This window comes from Solanum lycopersicum, chromosome 5 (assembly GCF_036512215.1).
Source record: "Solanum lycopersicum chromosome 5, SLM_r2.1".
Taxonomy (NCBI): domain Eukaryota; kingdom Viridiplantae; phylum Streptophyta; class Magnoliopsida; order Solanales; family Solanaceae; genus Solanum; species Solanum lycopersicum.
Genome location: NC_090804.1, coordinates 32229667 through 32238311, shown reverse-complemented (window position 1 = coordinate 32238311; position 8645 = coordinate 32229667). Strand labels below are relative to the sequence as shown.

At 34.5% G+C, this 8645-nt stretch overlaps 1 long non-coding RNA gene across 1 annotated transcript; it reads left to right on the top strand.

The window, feature by feature from the left end:
• Positions 1 to 292: 292 nt before the first annotated feature.
• Positions 293 to 7263, top strand: LOC112941563 (uncharacterized). Its single transcript, XR_003246914.2, has 2 exons — positions 293 to 733; positions 6723 to 7263. It is a non-coding gene; the product is annotated as an uncharacterized lncRNA (long non-coding RNA).
• Positions 7264 to 8645: the final 1382 nt, after the last annotated feature.

Sequence of the window (8645 nt, the reverse complement as noted above, 5' to 3'; positions counted from 1 at the left end):
AAAATAGAGTTTCACTAAGTGCACATTTTCTTTCCTTGAAAGATCATTTAGAGTACATAACTACTCTCGTTATTTCAAAATAATTTTAACTGTTATGTTAAATGATTATTTTACACTGTTAAAGTTAAGAAGCATAATTGTTAATTAAATACGTACTTTATTCCGGTTTTAATTTAAAATGTGGTAAAAAAAAACCCAGGTCATTCAACAAAGGACCATTTGGATCAAAAGAAACGACCAATATTTTTGGCCCAATCACCTCATACCTGGCCCTTTTCCCCTTTAACTCAAATGCTCTTCTTCTTCTCTCATCAATAGCTCATCTTCCTCTTCCTCTCTCCTTATACGTTCGTACGTGAATCGTACTCGATTCAGCTAGGCGTTGCAATCTCGTATTCCTCTTATCCTTGCTCAAAATCAAGCGTCCCTCATCAATTATTCCATGGAATTAGTACTATTTCCAGCTCATGCCTTATCCTCTGGAATTTTCAAATTACTCAAAGTCCCACATCTACTCTAGGCTGTGATTTTAGATTTTCTCAACCCCTATAAATACCCTTCTCACTCATTGTTCAAAAGGAGGATTTTCGGAGACCAAAGAGTACCCATAAAGTTTTCTGGGAATTCTTGTTTCCATAATTTAAAATTTTTAAAACGTTTTAGTGGCTTTTCAAGTTGAAGAGGTGGAATCGTCTCAGTCAAATTTGTTGTTCAATTCGCTGCCCAGAACCAGGTAAATTTTTTCTTAGGTTTGCTTGTGTTTAATTCCCAGGTTGTTTTCTATTTATGTGTTCTTGGCTTTGTTTAAAATTTTCTTTGATATTTGAATAGCCAATAATGTTTCTCATGTTCTTACTGTTTTAATGTTGTAGTCATAAATCTTCCTAGATTCTTTGGTTTCTATTTGTGTTGCTCGTCTAAATTGGTCGTGAAGACTAATGTTCCCCTTAGTTCTAGTCCTTGCAATTTTTACTTTAATGATGAGTATCAAATTTCGTGTTTATGCATTTAATATGTTAAATGTGTTAGTTTTATTTCTATGTTAAGAACTAGTGTTTCAACATGTTTAATCATTTTCTAATCTTCTTCTTGAATTATTGCATTTAGAAGCTTGAATCACTTGAACTTGTGGGCTGTTTAAGTTCTCCTCTTATATCCATTTAAGCTTCAGTTTCTTATTATGTATTATAGTTTGATTTTCTTCTCATCTAAGTTGGGTAGCCGCTGATTTGTTGTTTCAAGGTTAAATCTTGTTGGTTTTGTGAAATTAAGATTCTCATAGAATCTTTTGTTTTGATGAGTTAATCGTGAACTGGCGTTGTTTGTTTGGTTTCAAGAGATCTTAAACCTTTAAGCATTTCTTTACAGCTTCATTAGATTGTTTTAGTTGAAATTTCAGTAAGACACCTCCAAATTTTAGTTTTGTATACCTTCTCTCCTCGAGTTAATGGTTGATAGGTTTCTTCAACGTTTAAATATAGTGTTAGGGGAAACGTGAAATTAAAGAACAAAGAAGAACAACAATATTTAATGTGGTTCGGATCAAAATGATCCTACATCCACCAAAGAACAACCGCACCAATATTTATTTCGCTCTACAAAGAATACAAGTTAAATACTACAAGAAAGAACATAAATGCCTTAGAACGTGAGAAGGCAAGTAAGAGGATTATTTGAAAATGAATTAAGAGCTACCTATTTATAGTAATAAATTTATCCTATTGATGTCATCAATGACATCACTATATGTAAAAAATGTCATAGTTAAGAATACGAAACCATTTTTTGGTTTGCCTAAATTTCACATACCAAGATACAATCGTTGACTTTTATTTTGTACTAATTATTTCTAATTATCTTCCTACCAAATATTCATGTTAATTCATCTTCCATTTAGTTTGATTCCACAAGAACCTAACCAACTCTTTCAATCTCCTCTTTTGTTTGTGTTTTGAGCATGCGTATATACAACTCCGGCCAAAACTTATAAGCTTACAAGGCAATCCCGTTGTAAGAAACAAGAAGAATCAAACCTTTGTTGAAAATACTAGCTCCACCTAGTAGTTGTTCTCACAGATTCGCATCAAATGATGAATACTCCCGCCAAGTCCTTGTAGTGTGCAAACTTGACAAGCGGGACTATTTTTGTCAACATGTCTGCAGCGTTATCGTCTATGATAACCTTATCAACCTTGATAGCTTCCTCTTCTACGACATCTCAAATAAAATGGAATCTGACATCAGTGTGTTTGGTGCGCTCATGAAATCTTTGATTCTTAATCAAATGAATAGCACTTTGACTATCACATCTTAGATTTGATTAGGCCAAACCGAACTCAATTCTGCCACCAAACCTTTCAATCAGATAACTTCTTTCACTGCCTCTGTTGCTGCCATATATTGTGCCTCTGTTGTAGACAAAGTGACAATAGATTGTAAAGTCGAGTTCCAACTAATGGCACTGCCAATGAGAGTAAAGATGTATCCAGTTGTGGACCTCCTTCGATCAAGATCCCCCGCATAGTAAGAATCTACATAATCGAGAATTGAAATAACTTCACTTTTACGGAAGGTTAGGCCAACATCAGGAGCTCCTTTAAAATATCTCAATATCCACTTGACAGCTTTCCAGTGCCTTTTTCCTGAATTTTCCATGTACTTGCTTACCACACTTACAGATTGAGCAATATCTGGATGTGTGCGCAGCATAGCATATATTATACTACCAACAACGCTCGCATAAGGAACCTTTGACATATGCTCCACCTCATCCATAGACTGAGGCTTTTGTAACTTTGAAAGCTTGAAATGAGAAGCTAACGATGTACTTACAGGCTTGGTCATATGCATATTGAATCTTTCAAGAACTTTTTCTATGTACCTCTTTTAAGAAAGATGTACAACACCATTTTCTCTTGAAATCTCCATTCCAAGGATTTTCTTTGTAACTCTCAAATCCTTCATGTCAAATTCCTTGCTCAACAATTTCTTCAAAATATTTATCTCGATGATGTTGTTAGCAGCAATAAGCATATCATCAACATACAACAATTGATGAATCATAGAATTACCAGACATTTTCTTGTGATACACATAACTATCAAATGCACTCCTCAAAAATCCATGTGTAGTCATGAATGCATCAAATCTCTTGTACCACTGTTTAGGGGATTGCTTCAAACCATTCAAAGACTTCTTAAGTTGGCATACATGGTCTTTTTTTCCTTCATCTAGGAATCCTTCATGCTGATCCATATAGATTTTCTCTTCTAGATCACCATGTAAAAAAAGCAATTTTGACATTAAGTTGTTGAAGCTCTAAATCAAATTGTGCAACCAATGCTAGTAGCACGCAAATTGAGCTATGTTTGACGACTGGAGAGAAGATCTCATTGTAGTCAATTCCCTCCTTCTGACTGAAACCCTTTGCAACCAATACCGCCTTTAACCTAGCATCTTCCACTTCTGGAATACCTTCTTTCTTTATGTAGACCCATTTGCATCCAACTGTCCTCAACCCCTTTGGCCTTTTAACTAAGACCCATGTCTCATTTTTGTTAAAAGGCTCCATCTCTTCCATCATGGCTAACTGCCATTGTGCAACATCTTTGCAAGAATTTGCTTCAATATACGAAGAGGGCTCGAGATCCTTAATCTCTTCTTCTGCAGCTATGAACGCATGTCCAATATAAGATTTTCTTGCTCTATTATGGTTCATTGGAAGCAAGTTCTTCAAAATCTTCATTTATTGACTCATCAATATGAGTTTCTTGATCCCGTTCCTTGGTAAGCTCCACTGGTAGCTGCACCTGCTTGTTGTTCTCGTTTCCTGATGACTCCACAGAAACTTTATGAGGATCAAGTATAGAGGATTCATCAAAGGTAACATCTCTACTAACTACAAAATTGAGTAAAGACAAACACCATATTTTTTACCCTTTTACTCCATCTACATACCTACAGATATGGCCTTTTTGGCCCTTGGTTCAATCTTTCCTTCATTAACATGATAATAAGCTGGAAACCCAAATATTCGCAAGTATGAATAGTTAGAAGGTTCACTTGGACATACCTCATTTGGAGTCTTAAAGTCAATTGTTGATGCTGGAAATCAATTGACAATATGAGAAGACGTATGAACTACTTCAGCCCAAAATACTTTGGACATCTTGGCTTGTAAGAGAATACAACGAGCCTTCTCAAAAAGAGTTCTGTTTAGTCTCTCGACAACTCCATTCTGTTGTGGTGTGTGCCTGACCATCTTATGTCTTGCGATCCGATGAACCTTGCAGAAATCATTGAACTCTTCACTGTAGAAGTCCAAGCCATTGTCTGTGCAAAGATACTTGATTTTTCTGTCCATTTGATTTTCATCCAAAATCTTCCACTATTTAAATGCTTCAAAAGCATCACCTTTTGTCTTCAGGAAACGCACCCAAACCTTTCGTGAAAAATAATCAATGAATGTGAGAAGATACCTCTTTCCTCCTTTCGATGAAAGCTTAGAGGGACCTATAAATCTCAATGGATGTAGTCTAGCACCCCTCCCATCTTGTGCTTTCCAGTGCTGAAGCTCACCTTTTTTTGCTTCCCTAAAATGCAATGTTCATAAATTTCAAGTGTGTTGATCTTCTCACCATTCGAAAGTTTGTGGTTGCTCAAAATCTCCAATCCTCATGCGCTCATATGGCCTAGTCTCATGTGCCATAATTTTTCCTTGTCATCATTAGATAATTACACTGTATATGTATTTACAGAGCTAATAATGGCTCTTCCCCCAAATGTGTAAAGGCCATCCTCCAGCTTGGCCTTTAACATGACTAAAGATCCTTTAGTCACTTTCATAGTTCCTCCTTCATTCATGTACTTATAGCCTTGTTTATCTAAAGTACCCAGGGAGATCAAATTCTTCTTCAGATCAGGAACATGACGGACTTCTGTAATAGTTCTCACGATTTCATCATGGCAGAAAACACGAACTGAACCAATGCTAACTATTTTACTAGTTGCATTATCGTCCATTAGTACGGTTCCCCTAGTTGTTTCATAGCTACTAAACCAATATCTTCGTAATGTCACATGTAGAGTACAACCAGAGTCTAAGACTCATTTGTTGGCATAGACTCCACTATTCCATGATGTTGTTAGTACATCATCGTCATTATCATGTACTTGTTAACAATGGATGCACTCGCCTTTTCTTTGGACTTCGTCATAGGGAAATCTCATTCAAAGTGACCTTTTTTGTGACAACCCCAACACTCCGCATTATTTTTGTTCACATGAGACTTTGATCTATTCTTCAATTTGCACCTTCTCTTGGCTAGTACGACCTCTTACAAAGAGTCCACTAGCTTCGTCACTTTTGTCTCCTTCAAAATGCATTTGCACATCACAAGAGTTAAGTGCTTGTCGCACTTGCTCAAGTTTGATAGGTTGTTTGCTATACATCATTGAATTCTCAATCTCACAATATTTTGAAGTAAATGAAAATAACAAAGAACATGCAAGCGTCTCTTCGTCCTTTTTATCTCGAGCAGTTTGTAAATCCATCACAAGTTTATTGAACGCATCTAGATGATCTTGCAACAAAGTACCTGAATCTATCTTAAATGTATGAATACACCATTGTAACAACCTTCTTGTTGTCACTGACTGGTCCTGGTAAAGCTCTTACAACTTTTTCCATAACTCCTTGGTTGTCTCTTCGGTACTTGTACTCACTTCACAAAGTACGTTAGGTGGAACGGACAGTTGGATTGCACTCAATGCATCTCCTTCAATATTTTCATTGTAGGAACCCGATATCTTATCGGGGTAATTTCCGTCAATAGCATGGTTTGAACCTTCCCTTCGCAATAACGCTATCATTTGGATTTTCCAGATATTCAAATTATTGCGCCCACTAAATTTATCAATTTCAAACTTTATGGAACTTATTTTTTACTTGTTCTTAATTTTCTACTACAATGTATTTGGAACTACAAAAAACCAAAGTAATCCTTTTCTGACGTGAAAGTTTAGATTGTGCTGCAACCACAAAGCATACTCAGACAAAACCTTGGGTCTGATACCAATTGTTAGCGGAAACATGAAATTAAAGAACAAGGAAAAACAACAATATTTAACGTGGTTCGGATCAAAATGATCCTACGTCCACCAAAGAACAAGTGCACCAATTGTTTCACTCTACAAAGAATTACAAGTGAAATACTATAAGAGAGAACACAAATTCCTTAGAAGGTGAGAAGGCAAGTGAGATGATGATTCGAAAATGAATTAAGAGGTACCTATTTATAGGAATAAATTCATCCTATTGATGTCATCCATGAAATCACTATGTGTCAAAAATGTCAAGTTAAGAATATGAAATCATTTTATGGTTTGCCTAAATTTCACCTACCAAGATGCTATCTTTGACTTTTATTTTATACTAATTATCTTCTTTCAAAATATTCATGTTAATAAATCTTCCATTTAGTTTGATTCCACAAGAACCAAACCATTTCTTTCATATTGCAGTCTCTGTTGTTTTGAATTTAATTAATACTAATGTCAGTTTGCTCCCCCAACAGTGATAGATAATTACATTTGATTGTTACACAAAAAATTCAGCAGTGATAAACTTGTCATTAAAAGTTTTAAGTTTAAGTTGATATCATCCTAATGTTGTTAATATTTTTTTTTCCTTTCTTTTCTTGGCATGTACTCTCTCGTTTAAGTCCAATTGGACTCCCCTGTCTAGCATATCCCTCTTCTTGAGTCAACCTCTTTCGGAGTCATGAAAGGGAAGTCATGTTATTGGGTTAATATCCCAAGAAGGTAGCAGCAACAGGGGCTAAAAAGAGATGGAATGATAAAAAAAATTGGGTTAAACCCGCAACTAGAAGCAGTTGCAATAGCCTTGTCAAGACTGAAAACTGATGATTTTGGACTCTCAAAAGTCCACTAAAAGCAGTATATTTGCAGCAGCCTCTAAGGGTTAGAAGAGTAGCGTTTCTTAGACTTACAAAGCCAGAGAATAGAACAAAAGGAACATTAAACATTTTGGATTGAAGGGCCTAAAATCAAAGCGGCAAAAGGCATTATTTTCAGCCTTGAAGTGACCATTTATGGGCTGAAATTTCTTAGTTATCTTAGTTATTGTTTATATTTATTTACTTTTTTTATTTTTGTGGCTGTTGATTTTTCTTTTAATTAACTTATATGAATCCTTTGGAGGTTTTCGAACGACTCTTCTATTTCGTTATTTGTTTACTTTAAGTTCTCAAAACTTATTTTTAAGTTTAGGTAATTTAAGCTTATTAGAATAACTTGAGAACCTTTCATGTTCTTTCATAGTTATTGAAATGCTTTGATTCCATTTTTATAAGTTTTAACTAACTATTTAGTTCAAATTTTTAAATAGGTCAAAATTGCTAAATTTCTTAAAAATAAATTTGTTGTCTTTCACTTTCACTTACGACTTTGTATGAATGACTTAAGGATTTTCTATATCCTTTTGATAGTTGTTAAACAAGGTTCCTTAATCCATATTTAGGAGTTTGAATTATTCATATTGGTTCAAAACAGAAATATGATTAAAGTTTTAAGTTAAACAATTTGAACTTCAAGACTAACTTGAGAATTATTCAATATTCTTTTATAGTTAGTATTTATCTTTCAAATCCACGCTTAAGGTATTGTGTTGTTTTTTCAACTCTAAAACGTGACCTCAGATAAAATGTTAAGTTAAAATTATTATTTTGACCGCCTAGCATTTGACTTATTTCACACTTGGAATAAGATGAGTGTATAAGTGTCAAAAGAATTTAGTTGTTTTAGAACAAGATTTTTTACAAGTAATCTTATGTTTTCTTCAGAATAATTAGCCAAATTTTAAAATCTGGCGATAAAACGTATGATTGCGGATTTTCTAAGATGCCTTAGCCCTTCTTAGAAAATTAATTGAACCCTTATCCGACTCTTGTTTATTAAATGTCTTATTTAAAACGTTTTCATAGAGAATCTCCTTTATAATTATTTTTCTTGATCCTTCTTAAAAATCAAGTGGTGACTTACCAAAATTACTTATTTTTCAAAAAACTTAACAAAATTTGTCAAAGTTGCGAAATCGGCTTCGAAACGTTTTAGTTTTCAAAATCGAGTCGTAACAGAATGGCGACTGTGCTGGGGATTCATCTAGGTTCTAACCAAAAGAATTTTACTGTTTGTCTAAGCATTATTTGTATTAAATGTATCTTTATGTAATTATTTGTTCAAATTTAGAATGTTAGTGTCATTGCATGCATAACATTTATTCCGTCAAACGACACTCTTTTTTATTTTTTACTTAAAAGATGATTATGCGGGTCGCAGTCATTCGTTAACCAAACTTTTTTCGGGCACCATGATGAATGTAGTTGGCTATTGGATAGTCAACGGTCGTTAACTGTCACAACCTAAGTAGTCCGCTTGGGTCACCTATCCACTGTAAATAAATTCAACTCTTAGTCAACTAAGTTAGACCTATGCAAAAAACCTTTTTGTAGGTGAATTTACCTAAGATGATCCAATACCTAAGGTGTATTGGGTCCATTAGAAGACCACCTTGTGTTTAATTAACCCCAGTCAATATAAGACGATCATTCAACTATTTGTTACTT